Here is a 22,599-nt window from a genome sequence, read left to right as displayed (position 1 = left end):
TCAAAAACTAATCATTTGGATAAAAAAGATGAAGTGCAAAGAATGCATGTGACTTGCCTACGGGAACACAATGAATGGCAGGTCTGGAGTTTTTTCCTGCCATATATATCAGTACAAGAGCCAAAGTACATAAGGGCAAGTTTAAGCCTGCTACATAGCCAAAAGTGGTATTTTCTCTAAAACTATTTTTTATTCGTTCATTCTTTCAGCAAATATTTCTCGAACTTTTATTATGTGTCAGGCATTGTTCTAGGAAATACAGCAGAAATACAGAATACCAGAAATGCAGCAGTGAAGAAAGCCAAAATTTGTGTCCCCTTGGAGTTTATAGTTCATGTAAGTCTGTTCCATTTTTTTTCCCAGGTTGAGTAGAAAATTTTATTTGGAGGATAATTGTCTATACAGATATTGATGAGATTCTTGTTCTAAGTCACTTAATTTAAATGATAAACTGTATATATTGTGCGACAAGAAACCTCTCCATCTATATCAGCCAGGGCTTTCTAGAGAAACAGAACCAATATGTACATAAGAGATTTATTTCAATGAATTGGCTTATATGATTGTGAGGGCTGACAAACCCCAAATCTGTAGAGCAGGCAAGTCTTAAGTCTATAGGGCAGGCTGGAAGCTCAAGCAAAAGTTGATCCTGCAGTCTTGAGGCAAAATTTCTTCTAGAAAATATCATTTTTATTCTTTAGACCATTCAGCTAATTCAAGAAAGCCCACCTGTATTATTGAGTGTAATCTCCTTTATTTAAATTCAGTTGATTATAAACATTAACCATTTTTACAAAACACTTTCTGAGCAATAGCTATAAGTGTTTGATAAAAACTAGGTACTATGGCCCAGCCAACTTGACACTAACCATCACAAACCTTCTCTATAAATTTATTAAGTGCTTATTACATGCCAAGTTCTAGGTAAATCATGCACAACCCCTGTTCTCTGAAGGAAAGGTGTAAGTCATTTACTTCAAAAAATACATAAAAGTATGAAGCTCTGTAAATCCACAATAGAGATGTAAAGAGCAAGAGATGCAAACAACGAGTAAAGATCAACCCCAACTTTCCCAAAGGAAAAAGAAACAGTGCTTTTAAGTAAAGAAATCAGGAAAAGCTGAAAACACAAATGACAGTTGACCTTGTCCTTGGAGAATGGGTAAAATTAGAACAAGGAAAACGGGAGGGTTACTTCCTACTAGAAGAAATGCCGAAAGTGTAGAGTCAGGAAAATGTGTGATGTATATAGAAACATGAAGTGGCTCAGGCGGGCTGGAAATATAGAGCATTCATCAAAACCTCTTTTATTTTGCTAGTGATTACTCAGTGCTTGTTCAAGTATTCATTCCAAAGATATTAAAACATTTGCAGATGAAACAGAGAGGTCAGGAGACTTCTCCAAAGTCACACAGAAAACCATTCATATACAAGTCAATGCCATTTTCTTTCAGAAGCTACTGTTGACTCTTCAAAAACGAATTTTACCATCCCTGAGAAAGGACACTATGTTTTTTCTCTGTTATTTCAATTTAGCTATCTTTGGAAAAGTCGTATCATTCTTTGACAAATAAAAAAATTTACTAGGTCCTAGTTTTCAGTTGGCAACCCACTCCAGCATTCTTGCCTGGAGAATTCCATGGACAGAGAATTCCATGGTCCATGGGGTCCCAAAGAGTTCTACACAACTGAGTGACTGAGCACACACACATAGCTTTCAATGAGCATATAGGTATCGGTGCCCCATACGAGATGTTTAGGGATTTATATATCATAAAATTAAAACCTATTACTTTTGCCACTCAACTGAGAACATTTCTTGGTTTGGTACTATAAATAAATTGCCGTGGTCAAGGGAATGGTACGCAGAAAGAAGGTATATATAGGAGCCACAGAGTTCACAAGAAAGTCAAGTTCACCAGGACTCCTGTTATTTCACGGTTGTGTGCTTTGTGTGTTCCACTTACTATAGTTCCTATTAGCCATCATGTTTCCAGGCCCCAAGTCCCTCTCTCATTTCAAGGAATAGGAGTTGGTCTAGCGAGTCACTATGAAACAAACATGACCTGTGCCTTACTCTACTGACAGCCTCCCCTATCCCTGCATTATAGTCAATCATCCTTTTGCTTACCTAGGAACTCATGTTTTCTACTAATGACCTAACCATCCATGGGTTTGTTCCCCCAAACTGATGATTTTATGGCACTCAAAACAATGCACCTGGTTTCGGGGCTAATGTAACATTTTTTTAAAAATTAAGATAATTATTGGAATTAGAGGATTCCAGACACTCGCTGAGCAAGTCTTTGCTCAACTCATATCCCGGGTGATTGAGCAGAAACAAAGTAGACCTGTCTTCTGCCTCTACATCTCCTACTTTCCACTCTATGAAAGGGAAGCTGAGGACCCCAACCAGGAAGTGATATCATCAAGTGTCTGGTTTCATATCTCCATAAAGCACATTACTTTAATTAAATCTATCAAAGAGGCTAGTAAAAGAGAGGCTGAGGAGAAATGAAGTTATTGATCAAAGGAATTAAATGAATGGACATCACCAAGAAGTGGATATTCACAGATGTGTAGACCACTCAAGGGCAATCAAAGTTCAACTTTCTCAGTGGATAGCTGGACATTTGCCCCATGATGATGTTCTATTATTTCCAAAGGTGGGGAGAATTACAAGTGTCTAAAGGTTTAGAATTGTATTATTTTAAATTTGCATAATACTTCAGACTTATTGTGCAAAACCTCATCTTATCGCCAATAGCCACAACAACCCTATAGGACAGGCAAACTGTAGACTCACAGAGTGTTGGGTTACATTTTGGAGGGCAGAGTTCAACCCTTCACAGTGGGGAAATAACTTGGGTAGCTGTGTGTCTAGGAAGCTGTCTGTGTTTATTTCAGAGGGGCAAGTGTGGAGTGATAGACACGGAGCACCTTGGTGAAGATAAATGGTAATCACATCGACTAATGATCTTTATTAAATAAAATTTCCCCTTCAAGAGTGGGTATTAATCTACTATAATAGGTTTAAGGTATGGTTTTTCATTCTAGCCTCACATTGCTTCAGATAAGGTCTGAATGTGGTAAGGTCACATTCCTTCAGATAGAGAGCAGAGTCTCCCCTAAAAAGAGTGGAATCCTCTGGACTGCCCTGGTGGTCCAGTGGTTCAGACTCCATGCTTCCACTGCAGGGAGCATGGGTTCAATCCTTGATTGTGGGATGGAGATCTAGCATGCTGCTTGGCACTGAAAAAAAAAAAAGTGAACATCCTCAAAAACAATCATTAGGGTAGAGACAGGGCTCAGAAAAGTACAAACGGCAGGTCTGAGGCAGGTAGAAAGAAGAGCCCTCGCTCGCTTGCAATTGGAACTAGAAGAGCTTGAAAAGTCAAAAGTCACTTCCAGGTGGGTCAGGCTCCCATCTGCAGAGTGGGTAGAGGGTATAACAGTAGTGGAGAAGCATCTGTTTCTTTCAGGGCTTGAGCGCACACAAAGCTGGGTGGGAAAAGCTGCCGATGTAGCTGATCATTAAATGAGAGAGTGGTCTTGTGTGGAGAGTGCACAAGTGCTTTAGCAAGAAATTCCCTTGGGAACAGGAAGTTTCAGGTGGCATGGCCTTGATGGGGACCCAGCCACTTCAACTGTGGATTGTAATCCTGCCATTGCCTTCCTTGAGGGACTTTACTCGGAGTTTGTTCAGATGGATTCTTTTGCATATTCTTTGAGGACTAATATTTCAATGATAAATTCATGGAAAGAGGAGGTGAATACCAGAAATTTCTTCTTAAGGTTCTCCAAAGAGGGAGCATTTCCCACAGTAGCCGTCCCTCTCAGTGTATCACACAGTCACAGTATCTAGTCTGTTTCATCTAGTGTTAGTCACTCAGTTGTGCCCAGCTCTTTGCGACCCCATGGACTGTAGCCCGCCAGGCTCCTCTGTCCATGGAATTCTCCAGGCAAGAATACTGGTGTGAGTAGCTATTCCCTTCCTCAGGGGATCTTCCTGACCTAGGAATCAAACCCAGGTCTCCTGCATTTCGGGCAGACTCTTTACTATCTATTACAACTGGTTCATTTCATCTAATTGGAGATCAAATTACAGTTTTCAGGCCCGTGGTAACCATTCTTTTTACCTGCCTGACTAAAGCTGCAGTCCATGGGGTCGCTGAGGGTCGGACACGACTGAGCAGCTTCACTTTCACTTTTCACTTTCATGCATTGGGGAAGGAAATGGCAACCCACTCCAGTGTTCTTGCCTGGAGAATCGCAGGGATGGGGGAGCCTGGTGGGCTGCCACCTATGGGGACACGACTGAAGCGACTTAGCGGCGGCAGCAGCAGCAGCAGCAGAGATTTCCAAGCTTACATCGAGTCTGAGACAGCATGTCATTCATGCCTTAGTTCAGTTCAGTTCAGTCATTCAGTTGTGTCTGACTCTTTGGAACTCCATGAAAGGCAGCACACCAAGCTTCCTTGTCCATCACCAACTCCTGGAGCTTGCACAAACTCATGTCCATCGAGTCAATAATGCCATCCAACCATCTCAATCTTGCCTTCAATTTTTCCCAGCATCGGAGTCTTTTCCAATGAGTCAGTTCTTCACATCAGGTGGCCAAAGTATTGGAGTTTCAGCTTCAAATCTGAATTCAAGACTCACAATCTCCACAAAAGATTGTGGGATTATTCCCATTTTTCAAAGTAGAAAACTGAGGTTTGAACTGATGGTATAACTTGTCCACATGGTAGTCAGAAGCATACCTAGACTTTTACCTGTGTCTACTTCAGTCTAGCTCTAGGGTTTTGACCACCACACTGGCAACCTTCCTGGTTGCCTCCCAAAACACATGGTGATTCAGTGGTCAGGGTACTGGGTGGGAAGTGATGTGGCTGCCACAGTAGGCCTGATACCTTGGGTCTGTTAATTACTATCTCTATGACCTTTAGGACCTCTGAGCCTCAGTTTTCTCCTCTGCAAAATAGGTACTATTCTTCCATCCTAGTTACAGTGTTTTTATGGAGGACATGTATAAAGATGGAATGTGAATAAAACATCTAAAAATACTTAAAAATTTGAGGAACTGTTATACCTTAACTTTATACTTTTCTAGTATTTTTCAAGAATTAATGTGATTTGAGTTTGTGGGGGGAAGAAGAACCCAATGGAAGGAGGATATCACTTATTCATTCAACAAATACTATACACCATGATGCATTAGGAATAATGAAGAAGCTGATCTGTGAAGAACTTGATTTCTTTCTTCACACTTAAAAGAGAAGACCACTTATATCAGTTACTGGGAAACCCTCTCTGAATTGCTGTCTGAGGTATAACTCTGTTAAAAATGAAACAAAGAAAAAGGTCACCCTAACGCTAACCTCCAAGAAAGCTTTGGCCAATTCAGCACCTTTTTCAAGCTGTACATTTCCTCCCCAAATTGTCTACTTAGAAAATGATCTCCCTCTCAGAAGGAAAAAAAAGTGTAGACTGTTCAAACTTTTAAATTCTGCTTCCCAAATAAATATCACTATTGAAAAGTAGATCAGCAAATATTTGCTGAGCGTTTTATGGGTTCTGTACCACATTAGGAATTGAAAGTGCTGCAAGTGGTAAGGGGTATGGATGGTGAGGCTGACTACCATTGTCTGTGAGACATGGTCCCTGATGTCAAAGCAATAATAATTTCCATGGAAGCCGTGCTATCAAGTGGAATTTTAGGGGCTGACACAGATTAAGACATCTGACTAAAACCAGATGTCAATGAGAGAGAGATGCTTGGGCATTCTAAGGTTTATGTTCTTGGATTAGGAAGGTGAACCCTTTTTGTGCAAGATTCTGCAAATGAAGCAGAGGAGACTTCATTTAGCTTTGTGGGCAATTAATGAACCCATTAAAGGTTTTAGAATAGTAACATGATGAAAAGATATGAAAAATCCAAACCAAGTGTCATACTTAGGAGACTTTTAATTTTGAAAGTTTTATTATCAGAAATAAATCAACTAAGCCAGGTGAAAAAACGTGTAAGTAGAGAAATGTATTGGTCACATAACTAGAACATTCAAGTAGTGGACTTCAGTCATGTTTGTCCAGGCATCCAAATAATGTCATCAGCTCTCTTGATTGGCTTTATTCTTAGTCTCTATGTAATATTAAAATGGCTGTCTATGATGACCTAGAGGGGCAGGATGGGGGCAGGGTAGGGAGGCTCACAGGGGAGGGGATATATGATACTTAGAGCTGATTCACAGCTCTAAGAGCTGATTCCTGTTGTTCTACAGCAGGAACCAACACAATGTTGTAAAACAATTGTCCTTCAATTAAAAAAACATTCTATGATAAACCATAATGGAAAAGAATATTAAAAAAAGAATATATATATATATATATATATATGTTTGCGTATGGGGAGTGTGTGTGTAAAGAAATGGCTCTCAGGCTTACACGGTTTTAGAGATTATGGCCTAGAGAAAGAGCCTCTGGAGAAGAAGCACCAGAGTGCACTCTGATTGGTCCAACTTAGGTCATGGGCTCATTTTTTGAAAATTCACTGTGACCAGAAGAATGAAGTTGCTTAATTGGAGGGGACTGGTTCACACTCAAGCTCTGAGGTAGGGGAAGTGACTCTGGTCAGGCCTTCTCCCCACTGCTTTAAGTGCAATAAATGAGTAAGATATTTACAATGGGGGGGTGGGTGTCGGGGTCCAGCCCCGGTGGATCCAGGGAATTCGAAGCGGGGACGGCGTCGGCGAGGATCAGGAAACAATTGCTTAATTAAACTTTAATTAAGGATATAAAGAGTAATAGAATAAGGATAGCTCAGTGAGGAAATTCAGTGGAGAAAAGAGGCTGAAATAAGGATAGCTCAGTGAGGAAATTCAGTGGAGAAAAGAGGCTGAATAATTCAGCCAGAAGGTAAGAGAAAGAACGACATGGTGAGACCAAGTTTCGGTGAACAAGGCCCGCACTTTATTTTCCAAAGTAGTTTTTATACCTTAAGTTATGCATAGAGGATAATGGGGGAAGGGGTAGAGTCATGTAGTAAGCCAGGCTTTCTTCCTGCAAACTTATCATATGCAAAAGTTTAGGTGATTTGCATCATCTTCTGGCCCAGAGGCCTTTTTCTCTAAAGGTGATTATTCTAAAGTCAGGCGCCAGCCTCCAAAAAGCATTAGATAAAGTTGCATTCCTACAGAGCAAAGGTGTGGTGGGCTATAACAAGAAAAAGAATTAACTCAAGGGTCCCAGGTTACAAACATTAAAGCTACTACTTACACCAATTATATTAATCAATATACTGCCAGGGACACAGCAGGTAAGGGATATGGAGACTTAGCAGCAAACATTGGCCCAACAAGTGAAAATCCCTTCACCAATACAATTTCTAATCAATCTTTTAACTGCTCAAAGGAATCTGTATTTAGACAGTTTAGAACATCTCATGCCTCTCACAGTTTGGAGGCTCTGAGCAATCACATGTGGCCGGAAAAACCTATTCAGGCAGGCTAGAGGACTTCCAAGGGAGTTTGTAGGTTGAAACACTGTCACACCCAGGAATTATTAACTGGAGCTGTAAGCTAACTCTTTTTTCAGAGAGAGGTAGTGGACAGCCCCCCGTAAAGTCAGAGGTGTAGGTGAAAGCACAAAGCAGAAAGTAGGCAGACTCTGGTTTTGGGGGTAGATTGCTGGAGAATTTCCAGGGAGACTCCTGAGGCTTGATCCCGCCTTTGCGTATGCCAAGCCTCCTTCCTCATGACCTTTGCCAGGGGCGGAGCTCGCTCCCCGCAGGGGGGGAGGTCACTTCTCAAAGGAAGAGATACTCGATGTATGTGCGCGCGCACATGCGCGCGCGCGCGCGCACACACACACACACACGTATCGCCCAAGCTTGACTTTAACACATTTGCAATCCGAAATAGAGCACCTCTCTTTTCTATAAACTGTAGTTTGTTTCTTTAAAAATTACTTTTATTCATTTTATAGGCACTCAGTGCTGTGAGTCATAGCTCTTGCTTTTGAGTACCTACCACATAAGTTTCCTATTTCTCCACACGCAGATAGATTGAGTTCTGAAAGTTAATTGTAAATCCTTTTGCCCAAAACTGAATCAGAGATGTAGCAAAGCTGGAAAATTGACCCTCAAAGACTCCTTCGTAGTGAAGGATTGTCGTTAGGAAGGGATGCCCAGCCTGGAATTATATTTCCTGCTTTTTCTCCTGTGCCTCTGGAGGGGAGGCATCTGGTTAGTTCTTATCAATGAGAAGTGTGAGAAAGGCATGTCTCTAATGGGAGGGATGGTTAAGAGATGGGCATGCCTTCTCTAGAACCTCTTCCTCTATCTGTGAGGTGAATGGAGAAGCTTGTCTCTAGGATCTAAAGGAGAGCTTTGTCATGAGACACAGTTCCTGGCTATCTGCCAGGATGTCATCTGACAAGCATTACCTATATTGAATTTGTACATGAATGCAAAATATACATTTATGTGTTAAGTCATCTGACCTTAACAAGTACAGAAGGGTTTAATCTTATCCACAACCTCATTTCCACCACATACAATCATGAGAGTGATCTTCAAAATTTAAAAACAAGTATTCGCTTCTTCTTACAGATACACTTTTCCTCCAACATTGTTCCCCAAAATAACCAGTTTATTTCACATGCTGGAAATCTGTGGTCAGGCCAGTCAGTTCAGTCACTCAGTTGTGTCTGACTCTTTGCAACTCCATGAACTGCAGCACACCAGGCTTCCCTGTCCATCACCAACTCCCAGAGCTTGCTCAGACTCATGTCCATTGAGTCAGATGCCATCCAACCATTTCATCCTCTGTCAACCCCTTCTCCTCCCACCTTCAATCTTTCCCAGCATCAGGGTCTTTTCAAATGAATCAGTTCTTTGCACCAGGTGGCCAAAGTATTGGAGTTTTAGCTTCAGCATCAGTCCTTCCAATGAATATTTAGAATTGATTTCCTTTAGGATGGACAGGTTGGATGTCCTTGCTGTCCAAGGGACTCTCAAGAGTCTTCCCCAACACCACAGTTCAAAAGCATCAATTCTCTGGCTCTCAGCTTTCTTTGTAGTCCAACTCTCACATCCATACATGACTACTGGAAAAACCATAGCCTTGACTAGATGGACCTTTGTTGGCAAAGTAATGTCTCTGCTTTTTAATATGCTATCTAGGTTGGACATAACTTTTCTTCCAAGAAGCAAGTGGCTTTTAATTTCATGGCTACAGTCACCATCTGCAGTGATTTTAGAGCCCCCCAAAATAAAGTCTGTCACTGTTTCCACTGTTTCTCCACCTATTTGCCATGAAGTGATGGAACCAGATACCATGATCTTAGTTTTCTGAACGTTGAGTTTTAAACTAACTTTTTCACTTTTCTCTTTCACTGTCATCAAGAGGCTCTTTAGTTCTTCTCCACTTTCTGCCATAAGGGTGGTGTCATCTGTGTATCTGAGGTTATTGATATTTCTCCCGGCAATCTTGATTCCAGCTTGTGCTTCAACCAGTCCAACGTTTCTCATGATGTACTGTGCATACAAGTTAAATAAGCAGAGTGGCAATATACAGCCTTGATATACTCCTTTCCTGATTTGAAACCAGTCTGTAGTTCCATGTCCAGTTCTAACTGTTGCTTCCTGACCTGCATACAGATTTCTTAGGAGGCAGGTCAGGTAGTCTGGTATTCCCATCTCTTGAAGAATTTTCCATAGTTTGTTGTGATCCACACAGTCAAAGGCTTTGGCATAGTCAATAAAGCAGAAATAGATGTTTTTCTGGAATTCTCTTGCTTTTTCCATAATCCAATGGATGTTGGCAATTTGATCTCTGGTTCCTCTGCCTTTTCTAAATTCAGCTTAAACATCTGGAAGTTCACAGTTCACATACTGTTGAAGCCTGGCTTGGAGAATTTTGAGCATTACTTTACTAGCATGTGACATGAGTGCAATCGTGCGATAGTTTGAACATTCTTTGGCATTGTCTTTCTTTGGGATTGGAATGAAAACTGACCTTTTCCAGTCCTGTGGCCACTGCTGAGTAGTCCAAATTTGTTGACATATTGAGTGCAGCACTTTGACAACATCATCTTTTAGGATTTGAAATAGTTCAACTGGAATTCTATCACCTCCACTAGCTTTGTTCGTAGTGATGCTTTCTAAGGCCCACTTGATTTCACATTCCAGGATATCTGGCTCTAGGTGAATGATCACACCATCGTGATTATCTGGGTCATGAAGATCTTTTTTGTATAGTTCTTCTGTGTATTCTTGCCACCTCTTCTTAATATCTTCTGCTTCTGTTAGGTCCATACCATTTCTGTCCTTTGTTGAGCTCATCTTTGCATGAAAAGTTCCCTTGGTATCTCTAATTTTCTTGAAGAGATCTCTAGTCTTTCCCATTCTATTGTTTTCCTCTGTTTCTTTGCATTGATCACTGAGGAAGGCTTTCTTATCTCTCCTTGCTATTCTTTGGAACTCTGCATTCAAATGGGTATATCTTTCCTTATCTCCTTTGCCTTTGGCTTCTCTTGTTTTCATAGCTGTTTGTGAGGACTCCTCAGACAACCATTTTGCCTTTTTGCATTTTTTTTTCCCTTGGGGATGGTCTTGATCACCACCTCCTGAACAATGTCATGAACCTCTGTCCATAATTCTTCAGATCTAATCTGATAGACAGAGTCAGGCCACCTCCCTCCTTATCCATTCCTCTAAGTATGGGGAATCTTTTAGTAGTGGCTGTGCCTACACTCCTCTTCATACACTATTCACAGCCTGTGACAGATCTCACTAGCAGGGTTACCCTGCTTCTCCTTTAAATTCTTTAACAAACTCATGGACTTCTCTGTTCTGAATGAAAACATGCCGCTAAAGCTAAGTCATACACTCAGGTGGTATTTTGGTTCCTCAGTCACTTTTTGTCGCTCTTATTGATTCTTGCTGATTGCCCAGGTAGAGAGAGATCCTTGCACCTGCTTTGTGAATAGCTCTTTGTTTTGAGAAAATTTCCTGCAGTCCCGTGAATTATGCCACTTAAAAATTTTAAATATACCATGCCTCATTTACATAATTATCACATACCTCTTCTCATTAGCACTTGCAATACTTTCCTTGCTCTTGCATTTATTAAATATCATGGATTAATAATCTTTGCCAAACAACTTGAAACCTAAACACATAAGGCAAATATGCAATAGAATATAAAAAAGAATGTACTGACCCCACCCCAAAGACAGCAACTGATGTCCTCTATAAATGGTGAGCCCAACTGATGTATTTTGACATTGTTTTAGCCCTACTACCAGTTGTGAATGCTCTTAAATTGTACAATCTTGGAATGTCAAACCTAGAAGCTTATCTCATTTAGTTAAATACTTACATTTTACACATGGAAAAAAAGTAAGGTTGCAGGGAGTAATGGATTATGATCACGTGACTAAAACTGTAATGCTAATAACAAGCAGAATTTAATAGTATGTGAAGATTTTCTAGAGGCCCTCCAGCCTGCCCCACCAACTTTTAATAATGACATTTTATTTTCTCTAGCACAGCTGCTCCTCCGAGTCCTCTAAGAAAATTCTGTTTGCCTCATTCACAGGAGAAAGTGTAGAGAGTGATTCACCTGGAGACACATTGGATGTGATGTGTGTTTATGAATGTTTCATCAATTCTTAGGCTCTGGGTAATGGGGAAAAAAGAGAGAAGCTGAACAGGTCCATATGAACAAGATCCCTGAAAGAGAAAAGAGGAAAATGTTGGTGTAGGGTTAGAGATGGAAGGACACTAAAGAAGCTGATGCTTTTCAGAGAATTCAGAAAATGAAAGCTATTATCAATACTTCCTGTTTGCTCTCAGAATCCAATGCTGATTCATTTGACAGATAGCCATGTCTGAGTTAGCACCAATATTTCCCACCATTACTGAATATTCCAAAAATCACTGAATAGATTACACTGTAAAAATGCTGCATTTCAAGCTTTTATATGAAATATTCCTAATGTCAATGGAGAGAGAAGTATTATTCTTGGGCATGAGGATAAAGCCCAGCGAAAAAAAATTTCTGTTACTTTTAAAATGTGTGAGATTAAACCATATGCAGTTGCTATTTTTATAGGCCTAAATGGTTGAATATTGGCAATTGCATAAAGTTAAATATAAAAATTTCACTTTCTACTCACAACATACATGTGTTTATTTCAATATAAGGATAGAATTTTAAATTTCTTACCATTGAGTAGAATTTGTGGACCAGGAAGGTAAACCATGTTTGGCCAGTAATTTGAGTATCCTCTGGCAGTTTGAAGGTGGAAGAAAAGCAACAAACATCTCAGAGATGCTAAGCTAGGCAGGGTAAGAGCCACGAGGGAGAACTGGACTGGCTGGATTCAAAGTTAACTTGGTGATGGGGTTTGTAGAATAGTTAGAGATCTAGGTATAAGAATGAGCAGAATAAACTCCCTCCAGATAATCTGATCCCCAAGTTATTTTAGTCTTGTCACCTCCACAATGCTGAGTACGCCCTATGTCAACCATTTCTAGGAAAATTTAGAGACTCTCCATCTGGAGTTTTCAGAGACAGAAGGTATATTCATAACAGGCAGGAACATCTATTTTGTCTTGACTCCTTTGTGTGTATGTGTGTGGGTGGGTGGGTGGGTGGGTGGCTGTGTGGGTGTGGGTGTGTGTGCGCGCGCTAGGGGAATTTCCTGGGGTGGAAACTGGATTGTGATTTACTGGAATAGTGAAAGCAGAGGATAGAAAGCAAAAGGTTAGAAACCAACACTAACTCTGGACAGTGGCTCTACTTATTTTGTAAGATGCCAGAAACTTTCCATTTTTCCCATTTAATTTCTGTTCGCTAATATCCGTTCCCTAGTCTCCTTAGTTGTAAAACATTTAAAATTAGAGCTTTGCTGTCTTGTCCAAGGGATAGACTGGGAAGCGGTGGGAACTTTTAGACAGGGAGAAATAGTAGGTTAAGTTCTGTGAGGTCTAAAGCAATGAAGGTGAAAGAGGAGAGTGAAAAAGTTGGCTTAAAATTCAACATTCAGAAAACTAAGATCACGGCATCCAGTCCCATCACTTCTTGGCAAATAGATGGGGAAACAATGGAAACAGTGACAGACTTTATTTCTGGGGGCTCCAAAATCACTGCAGATGGTGAATGCAGCCATGAAATTAAAAGACGCTTACTCCTTGGAAGGAAAGTTATGTCCAACCTAGACAGAATATTAAAAAGCAGAGCATTACTTTGCCGACAAAGGTCTATCTAGTCAAAGTTACAGTTTTTCCAGTAGTCATGTATAGACGTGAGAGTTGGACTATAAAGAAAGCTGAGTGCTGAAGAACTGATACTTTTGAACTGTGGTGTTGGAGAAGACTCTTGAGAGTAGTCCCTTGGACAGCAAGGAGATTCAACCTGTCCATCCTAAAGGAAATCAGTTCTAAATATTCACTGGAAGGACTGATGCTGAAGCTGAAACTCTAATACTTTGGCCACCTGATACAAAGAACTGACTCATTTGAAAAGACCCTGATGTTGGGAAAGAGTGAAGGTGGGAGGAGAAGGGGACAACAGAGGATGAGATGGTTTGATGGCATCACCGACTCGATGGACATGAGTTTGAGCAAGCTTCAGAAGTTGGTGATGGACAGGGAAGCCTGGTGTACTGTAGCCCATGGACTCACAGAGAGTCGGACACAACTGAGTGACTGAACTGAACTGAAGGCAATGAAGATAAAAAAGATCCTGTGTCTGAGGACTTACTGTTAGAAAGATACATGTAGCAGGAGGAAGGGAAGTGAAGTCGCTCAGTTGTGTCCAACTCTTTGCAACCCCACGGACTGTAGCCTACCAGGCTCCATCCATGAGATTTTCCAGGCAAGAATACTGGAGTGGGTTGCCATTTCCTTCTCCAGAGTATCTTCCCAACCCAGGGATCGAATCCGGGTCTCCCGCATTGCAGGCAGACATTTTACCGTCTGAGCCACCAGGGAAGCCCGAGGAGCAGGAGCATTCCTCAAAAGCCCTATAAGGGTATGGATGCTTTGACCAGACACTCTGGTCATAAAAGTGAAAGTTCACCAATCTTTTCAGGTTCCACATAAATGCATCACTATATAATAGTTGTTTTCTCTTTCTGAGTTACTTCACTCTGTATAACAGTCTCTAGGTCCATCTACATCTCTACAAAAAGCCCAATTTATTTCCTTTTTATGGCTAAGTAATATTTCATTGTATATATATATATATATATATATATATATATATATATATACCACATCTTCTTTATCCATTCTTCTAGAGGCATAGACATAGAGAATAAACATATAGACAGCAAGGGAGAATGAGGAGAGGTTATGATAAACTGGGAGATTGGGGTTGACATATATACACTACTATGTGTAAAACAGATAACTAATGAGAACCTATTGTATAGCACAGGGAACTCTACTCAGTGCTCTGTGGTGACCTAAATGGGAAGGAAATACAAACAACAGGTGATACATATATATATATATATATATATATATATCAGATCAGTCACTCAGTCATGTCTGACTCTTTGCGACCCCATGAATCGCAGCACGCCAGGCCTCCCTGTCCATCACCAACTCCCGGAGTTCACTAAGACTCATGTCCATCGAGTCATTTGTGCCATCCAGCCATCTCATCCTCTGTCCTCCCCTTCTCCTCTTGCCCCCAGTCCCTCCCAGCATCAGACTCTTTTCCAATGAGTCAACTCTTTGCATGAGGTGGCTAAAGTACTGGAGTTTCAGCTTTAGCATCATTCCTTCCAAAGAAATCCCAGGGCTGATCTCCTTCAGAATGGACTGGTTGGATCTCCTTGCAGTCCAAGGGACGCTCAAGAGTCTTCTCCAACACCACACTTCAAAAGCATCAATTCTTCAGTGCTCAGCCTTCTTCACAGTCCAACTCTCACATCCATACATGACCACAGGAAAAACCATAGCCTTGACTAGACGAACCTTTGTTGGCAAAGTAATGTCTCTGCTTTTGAATATGCTATCTAGGTTGGTCATAACTTTCCTCCCAAGGAGTAAGCGTCTTTTAATTTCATGGCTGCAGTCACCATCTGCAGTGATTTTGGAGCCCAGAAAAATAAAGTCTGACACTGTTTCCACTGTTTCCCCATCTATTTGCCATGAAGTGATGGGACCGGATGCCATGATCTTTGTTTTCTGAATGTTGAGCTTTAAGCCAACTTTTTCACTCTCCACTTTCACCTTCATCAAGAGGCTTTGTAGTTCCTCTTCACTTTCTGCCATAAGGGTGGTGTCATCTGCATATCTGAGGTTATTGATATTTCTCCTAGCAATCTTGATTCCAGCTTGTGTTTCTTCCAGTCCAGCGTTTCTCATGATGTACTCTGCATAGAAGTTAAATAAGCAGGATGACAATATACAGCCTTGACATACTCCTTTTCCTATTTGGAACCAGTCTGTTGTTCCATGTCCAGTTCTAACTGTTTCCTCCTAACCTGCATACAAATTTCTCAAGAGGCAGATCAGGTGGTCTGGTATTCCCATCTCTTTCAGAATTTTCCAGTTTATTGTGATCCACATAGTCAAAAGCTTTGGCATAGTCAATAAAGCAGAAATAGATGTTTATATATACACATACCTATATATGTGTGTGTATATATATATATATATATATATGATTTACTTTGCTGTACAGTAGAAACTAATACAACATTGTAAAGCAACTATACTCCAATAAAAATTAAAACAAACAAGCAAAAAGATCAAAGGGGAAAGAAAAGTGAAAGTCCATAGGCATGTGAATATTGCCAGCTGTGTGAGTAAGAGCCTGGGGCCAATGAGTCAAATCTTTACAGAAAAGAGCAGAGCGTGCTTACACAGACTCTTGGCTCCTACAACCACATGCGTTGATGCCAATAGAAGAGTAGCAAAGGGCAGCCTCATGAAAGGAGAAAAAAATCATTTGAAACCCAGCTAGGAAGAGAAGAAATCAGTCTGGTTTCCTTTTAAGATCCAAATTAATTCAGAATGTGGTTTTTCCATTTCTCAGAGTCATCTCTCAATTTTTCTCCACTCAAATCTTAAAGAAGGGGACCACATCAAGAAAATATTTGATCTACTCTATAATCAGACCAAATGTTAAGTATTCAAGTCCTTATTTTATTTCAAAATGAGTGTTTCTTGATACCTGGGCAAAATCTGATAGTTTTCCTTTCATACATTTTCTTGGTCAGTACCAGGACTTTAGAAGGAGCTCTCGTTTGATTTTTAAAAGATAATTAGCAAACTGGATATCTATACAAAAGTAATTTTGTACCTCAGCAAAAGAGTGTAGTCAGCAGATAATTCACTCCTGTGGCTTTTCATTAGCCAACTCTCCCTTGGGGCAATTTAGAGGTTAAGGCCCTTCTCATCTACTCTCTCAGCAGCTGTTGGAATTACAGCTGCATTTCACCAGGCAAGGGGAAAAAAGGATGACTCTCACCAGAACTAACCTTTATAATTAAGGTAGATGTCATTTATTACGTGTCTCATATGTAATTCATTTTAGGTCTATTATTTAATCCTCTCAACAACCCTATGAGTTAGAGCTCATTTCTATGTTAAAGAGGTTGGGGTTGGGGGACAAAAAAACCAGGTTTGAGGATATTAAGTAGTTTCCCCGACTCACACAGTTAATAAATGGCAGACTGGTTATGGTCTTTGTGACTCCAAAGTCTACTACCTTTCTCCTCTGGCCTTATAGCATCCCTCCCCTTTAATTCCACACACAGGATTAAAAAAAATCTCAGCCATCATCAAGGCTCCTGGGAATAAGAGTATCTAAGAGGAGAAGGCAATGGCACCCCACTCCAGTACTCTTGCCTGGAAAATCCCATGGATGGAGGAGCCTGGTGGGCTGCAGTCCATGGGGTCGTGAAGAGTCGGATACAACTGAGCGACTTCACTTTCACTTTTCACTTTCACGCATTGGAGAAGGAAACGGCAACCCACTCCAGTGTTCTCGCCTGGAGAATCCCAGGGACAGCGGAGCCTGGTGGGCTGCCGTCTATGGGGTTGCACAGAGTCAGACACGACTGAAGTGGCTTAGCAAGAGGAAATGCAAGTACCTCATCTCCCAAAGGTGATACAAAACCCCACTGCTATAGTGGTTTTCATAATTTTTTAAATGCAAAAAACTTACCCAGAACCTACTTGGAAAGTAGAAACACACTTTATTAATGTATGTTTACATGGTAAGATCAAATGTGCTACATTTGCTTAGTATAAAGAAGTAAGCTATTTTTATAAATATGAAAATCTGAAATTAGGAGTAAAATTAGCATTTTAATTTTTTATCAGCTTGACTATCAATTAAATACAGAATATTTACACAACCCCCTAAAGCAGCTTCTGAAAATTATTACTGTAGAATCTTTCCTTCATCTCTTCAAAATGTACCATCTCCTAAGAACCAGAAACGGAGGGAATAAGGAAGAGTTCCTGCTCTTAAGAGCTCATGTTTTAATCAAAAGAGAAATAGCATGATGACAAATAATGTAAGGATGAAATGTCAACTGAAGTACAAAATAGTATGGGGGTTTGAAGCAGGATGCTGACTAGGTGTGAGGTGGGGATATTGGTTGGAGAATAGGTAGCTTTTCAAGAGTGATGGGAATAATCCATCTTGTGATCAAGAAAACAGCTTTCAGATGGAGAGGAAGGCATGATGATGAGGAAAAGGGTAGATAACAGAGCTAAAAGACAATCTGTGTTGTGCGTGGGGGAGAGTTGTGATGTTATGACTAGACAGGAGAGCTGGCATCGGGTGGTAAAGTCTGTGAATGCCCTCCTGAAGAAGTGCAGCTCCTGAGCTATAGGTAAAGGAAATCATCAGAAAGATTTTGAGCAAGGAAATGAGGATAACTAAACTGTCCTTTCCATGAGGTTAGTCTGACAGCAAGCTCCAGTGAAACATGGAGAGAAGAAGGGACAGGCTATTATGAAGGAGAACAATGAATATGATTATCATGACTCCAGTGAGTGGGGTCATTCCAAAGAAGGATTCTTCATGAGGAAGCAAGGAGACAAGTCCAAAACTATGGATGGGAGGAGTAAGGATACAGAGATGTCCTGGGATGCTGGGTTTAATAGTGCTTCTCCAAAAGTCACATCCACATGGAAACCATAATTGTGACCTTATTTGGAATAAGGTCTTTGCAGATATAATCAAGTTACAATGAGGTCATACTGGATTAGGCGGGGCCCTAAATCCAATGACTGCTGCCCTTGCAAGGACAAGAGAGATTTGGAGACATGAAAAGACAGACCCACAGGAAAGAAGGCCATGTAACGATGGACACAGAAGTTAAGATGATGTTGCTGCATGCCAAAGAACACTGAGGCCTGCTAGCAACCATTAGTAGCTAGGAGAAGGCAAGGAAGGAGGCTTCACTAAACCTTTTAGAGAACAGTGCTCTGTGAACACCTTGATTTTGGACTTCTAGCCCCTGGCCCATGAGAGAATACATTTCTGTTGTTTTAAGCCAACAAGTGTGTGGCAATTTGTCACAGCAGCTCCCAGAAACTAATCCACCTGGTAAAACTTAGAATAATAGAGATCACCCTCAGGGTCAAGGAAAGATTTATAAACAGGGCTTCCTGATAGTTCAGTTAGTAAAGAATCTGCCTGCAATGCAGGAGACCCTCATTCAATTCCTGGGTTGGGAAGATCCTCTAGAGAAGTGATAGACTACCCACTCCAGTACTCTTGGGCTTCCCTTGTGGCTCAGCTGGTTAAGAATCTGCCTGCAATACAGGAGACCCCGGTTCAATTCCTGGGTTGGGAAGATCCCCTGGAGAAGGGAAAGCCTACCCACTTCAATATTCTGGCCTGGAGAATTCCATGGACTGTATAGTTCATGGAGTTGCAAAGACTCGGACATGACTGAGTGACTTTCACTTTCAATATACTAACAAGAAGAGAGCACCTTTCTATGAAAAATTCCACTATGGGCCTTTGTTGGGGGCACAGAGGTAAACAAAGCATTGCGTCTAATTCAAGACTCTCACATACTAATTCATAAAGATCATGATAATCAATAAAGGGACTGTAGCAGATGAAAAAGTTGACCCTCAGCAGAGAGAACAGAGTAACTAAAATCCACAGGGCTATCAAGTGGCAGAACTGGATTTGAACCCATCTTTCCTGCCTCCTAATTGAGTTCTAAAGAAAGATTTTCACAGGATAGAAAAGTGAAAAGGAGGAGCATGGCAGGGTGGACGAAGAGGCTTAGCAAAAGGAGCCTGGAGCTCTTCAAGAATCAGCCCCTATTTTCTTTTCTAAAAATCTGTACCTAGATGGAAGTGTGATCATCTGCTTGCAGATTCCCAGTCCCCAGGTTCTGACTCCCCTAATGTCTGAGAGTGCCGTCCTATTTCTTTTAAATCTTCAAAGAATGACAAGAGTGACTTCATTGCTTTGACCATTTTAATCTCGGCTGCTACAATAATGAAACTTGGAATAGGTAGGTCACCACAAGTTCAGAACAAATGTGTCAAGTGTTTCAGAAGCTGTGGGCTTAGAGAAAAACTAGATGTGCCAGCCAATAGAGATAACCACTGCCTTGGGAAAGGCATTTGATGTGTGTTTTCATCACACATTAATATTACAAATTGTTTGGATTTGAGGGGAAAAAAATCATCATGCTGGTTGTTTAAGTTATTCTCTCTGTCTTTTAGGAGGAACTAAAATATGAACCAGCCAGAAAGAAGAGATTTGGTTGACCAAGACATGTCTTAGAGTTTGGTCAAGGGCTCTGCTCACAGGTTTCTACACTTGTACAAATGCTGAAGATGGAAAGGCCTTTCCTGATTTGTTTGGAGAATTGAAATAGAATTTTGGTAGGTACTGTATCACTTAATTCTTAGAACAACCTTAGAGATCTCAGTCGACCTTTTCATGTGAGAGATGTTAAGGCTGATTCCCCAGAGAGGGGAAATGACTTGCTAAAAGTAAATTAACACAAGAGGAAATGACATGACAAACACTTGCAGAGATGTTTGGCTTATTTAGTCACTGGAAAAATAGAAAACAAAGCAAACTCATGACACTACTTTACATCCATTGAGTCAACAAAAATTCAATATTTTATATATAATTTTATTTTATCTCAATTAATGATCAGGCAAGGAAAGAGACACATTCATCCATGGAAGACATAGTAATTGCATTAAACTGGTAAGTTTCTTTTCAAAGGCAATATGCTAATTTAAACCACGAGTCATAAACACGGTCCTACCCTGTGACTCAGTAGTCTAATCTTTACATCCTAAGGATTTGTAGATCTGTTCAAAGACTTTTAGAAGGGTGTGATTCAGAATTTGAGACCTTTAAGATCTTATCGCCTGAGCTTTTTCAAAAGCATGTGAACAAATGGAGAGCCACAGAGAAATGATTTTCCAAGTTTCTGAGCCAGGGTTGGAATCTAAGATTCCTGCCCAAGCATAAGATTCCTGCTCTGAAGTAGTTTAGTGAAAAGATAAATACAACCCAGATCTCCTTAAATCAAAGAGCTAGTTTAGCATATTGTTAAGAGCCTGGCTTCCTGGGATCAGACTGTGGCTCTACCACTGGCTGAGTGGTTTACAGCAGGTACTTAATTTTTGTGTTCTATCAACCAAACCCGTGTGCTAAGAGAATCTTTTGTATATTTCCACCATTGCTGCCACACCCAGTTTAGGTGGGCTCTGACTGACTCTGTGACCTTGTGCAGGCAAACTATAAGGTACTTTGCCTCTAGCCCTGACACCTGCCTCTTATCACCAATCCTGAGGCTTCCCTGCTGATACTCAGGTGTGATATGTGCCAAGTCCAAAGTGTGTCGGAGTAAAAGATCTCATGGAGCAGATGGGGACTCGTGGATAAACACTTCCTCTTTCCTCCCCTTGTATAACTATTTGAGATGCGTTTTTACAGCTTTCTTGCTGGAGGTCTCCAGAGGGGATAGTCTCATGAGATGGAGCAATTGATCACATTTGATGGTTACCAGCTGGATAATGCACCTTCAAATGGACTTTCCCCACTTCCTTGCCTCGTTTTACTATTGCCTGCTTCCTTGAGGTTGAACCCTGAATAAAGCAATTCATGTTACTCTTGGCTTTGGACTCCACTTTTTTTTTTTTTTAATTTTTTATTTATTTTTGGCTGAGCTGGTCTTCATTGCTGTGCAAGGGCTTTCTCTAGTTGCAGTGAGTAGGGGCTACTCGTTGTGGTGCGTGGGCTTCTCATTGTGGCAGATGCTCTTGTTGCAGAGCACAGGCTGTAGGGTGCAAGGGCTTCAGTAGTTTCGGCACATGGGCTCAGAAGTCGTGGCCCCCAGGCTCTAGACCACAGGCTCAGTGATTGTGGTGCACAGGCTTAGTTGCCCTCAACGTATGTGATCTTAGTTCCTGGACTAGGGATTAAACCCATGTCTCCTGCATTGGTAGGTGATTCCTTAATCACTGGACAACCAGGGAGGTCCCTCCACTTTCTTTCCTCTGAAGCCAAACAAAGACAGATGGTACCTAGCCATATATGGTTATAGGGAAGAAACATTTAATGAGTAAAAATAGATAATGTGCTCAGAACTGTGTCTGACATATAGTAATTATTTTGTAAGCATGAGCTATTTTTATCTATCATAACACTATGTATCACTGTGTACTGAAAATGGAAAATATTTAGACGCTACACGGAGAACTGTATGTGAAATAATAGTAACCAAAAACAGCACTAAGAAACAGGCATCACATAGATTATAACTCCATAAAAATTATATATACCCCCTGGTGGCAGAGGGATGCTATGGAGCTGGAATTGTGACTCTATAATGGGGAAGAGGTGCTATGCTTATGTTTCCCCAAAGGTGGTTATTTATCCAAAGTGGAATTTAAATAAATGGATTGGATACAGTCTCTTGGAGACTCTGCACACATTTCTGCTGAGAAATTCGATCCAGTGCTCCTCCTAGATGGAAAAGCCTTCCAAGCGGGACTTTTATTTTTTGTATTATAGTTTTAAGCCACTTTCCTATAATTCACTGTTTATAAAGACTGGAAACCAAGAGGCAGTAGTTGTGATGAAACAATTTGCTTTACCTGTGCGCAGGGATCTCTGTTTCTACTTCTGTGGGGCTGTGACATGGCAGACACCTCTCCCTGACTTGGGGACCAATCTCCTTTTCAGTGAGTCCTCAGCATGTCACCAATTCAGTAAGGCAATGAGACTGGCTTCTCCCCTCTCCTCTAAGGCCTTTTGGAGTGCAGGCTAGGAAAAGGTGATACGCAAATTACAAGGACCCAAACCTTGAACTTGACTTCTTTAGAATCTCATATACATCACTCTTGTCAGAGAATGGGTTAATGTGAACAGGAAGCTTCTTTCTTTGGAGATGGGACCCATTTATTTGTCTGGGAGCCCTGGTCTGTCTTTGGTCACATGACCCATGTTGGTGTAAACTCTCTAATGGCTTCCCTAGGCACTTAAGAGTTAAATCCAACTTCTCATCTCCATTACAAAACTTCTTCAACCTGCTCCTGTTATCTCTCAGTCCTTATTTTATACTGCT

The 22,599-nt window shown here is 40.9% G+C and overlaps 1 long non-coding RNA gene across 1 annotated transcript in view; it reads left to right on the top strand.

Moving 5' to 3' along the window:
- The window catches only part of LOC104970906 (uncharacterized), a 31,251-nt gene extending 9,204 nt beyond the window's left edge, over nucleotides 1–22,047 (top strand). The window contains exons 2-3 of the long non-coding RNA XR_009495076.1: nucleotides 19,730–19,891; nucleotides 20,967–22,047. This is a non-coding gene — a long non-coding RNA (uncharacterized lncRNA). The remainder of the gene's footprint in view (nucleotides 1–19,729; nucleotides 19,892–20,966) is intronic.
- The last annotated feature ends 552 nt before the right edge of the window (nucleotides 22,048–22,599 follow it).

The sequence above is a fragment of the Bos taurus genome, chromosome 1 (assembly GCF_002263795.3).
Source record: "Bos taurus isolate L1 Dominette 01449 registration number 42190680 breed Hereford chromosome 1, ARS-UCD2.0, whole genome shotgun sequence".
NCBI classification, from domain to species: Eukaryota; Metazoa; Chordata; class Mammalia; order Artiodactyla; family Bovidae; genus Bos; species Bos taurus.
This window is presented reverse-complemented; position numbering and strand designations above follow the sequence as displayed.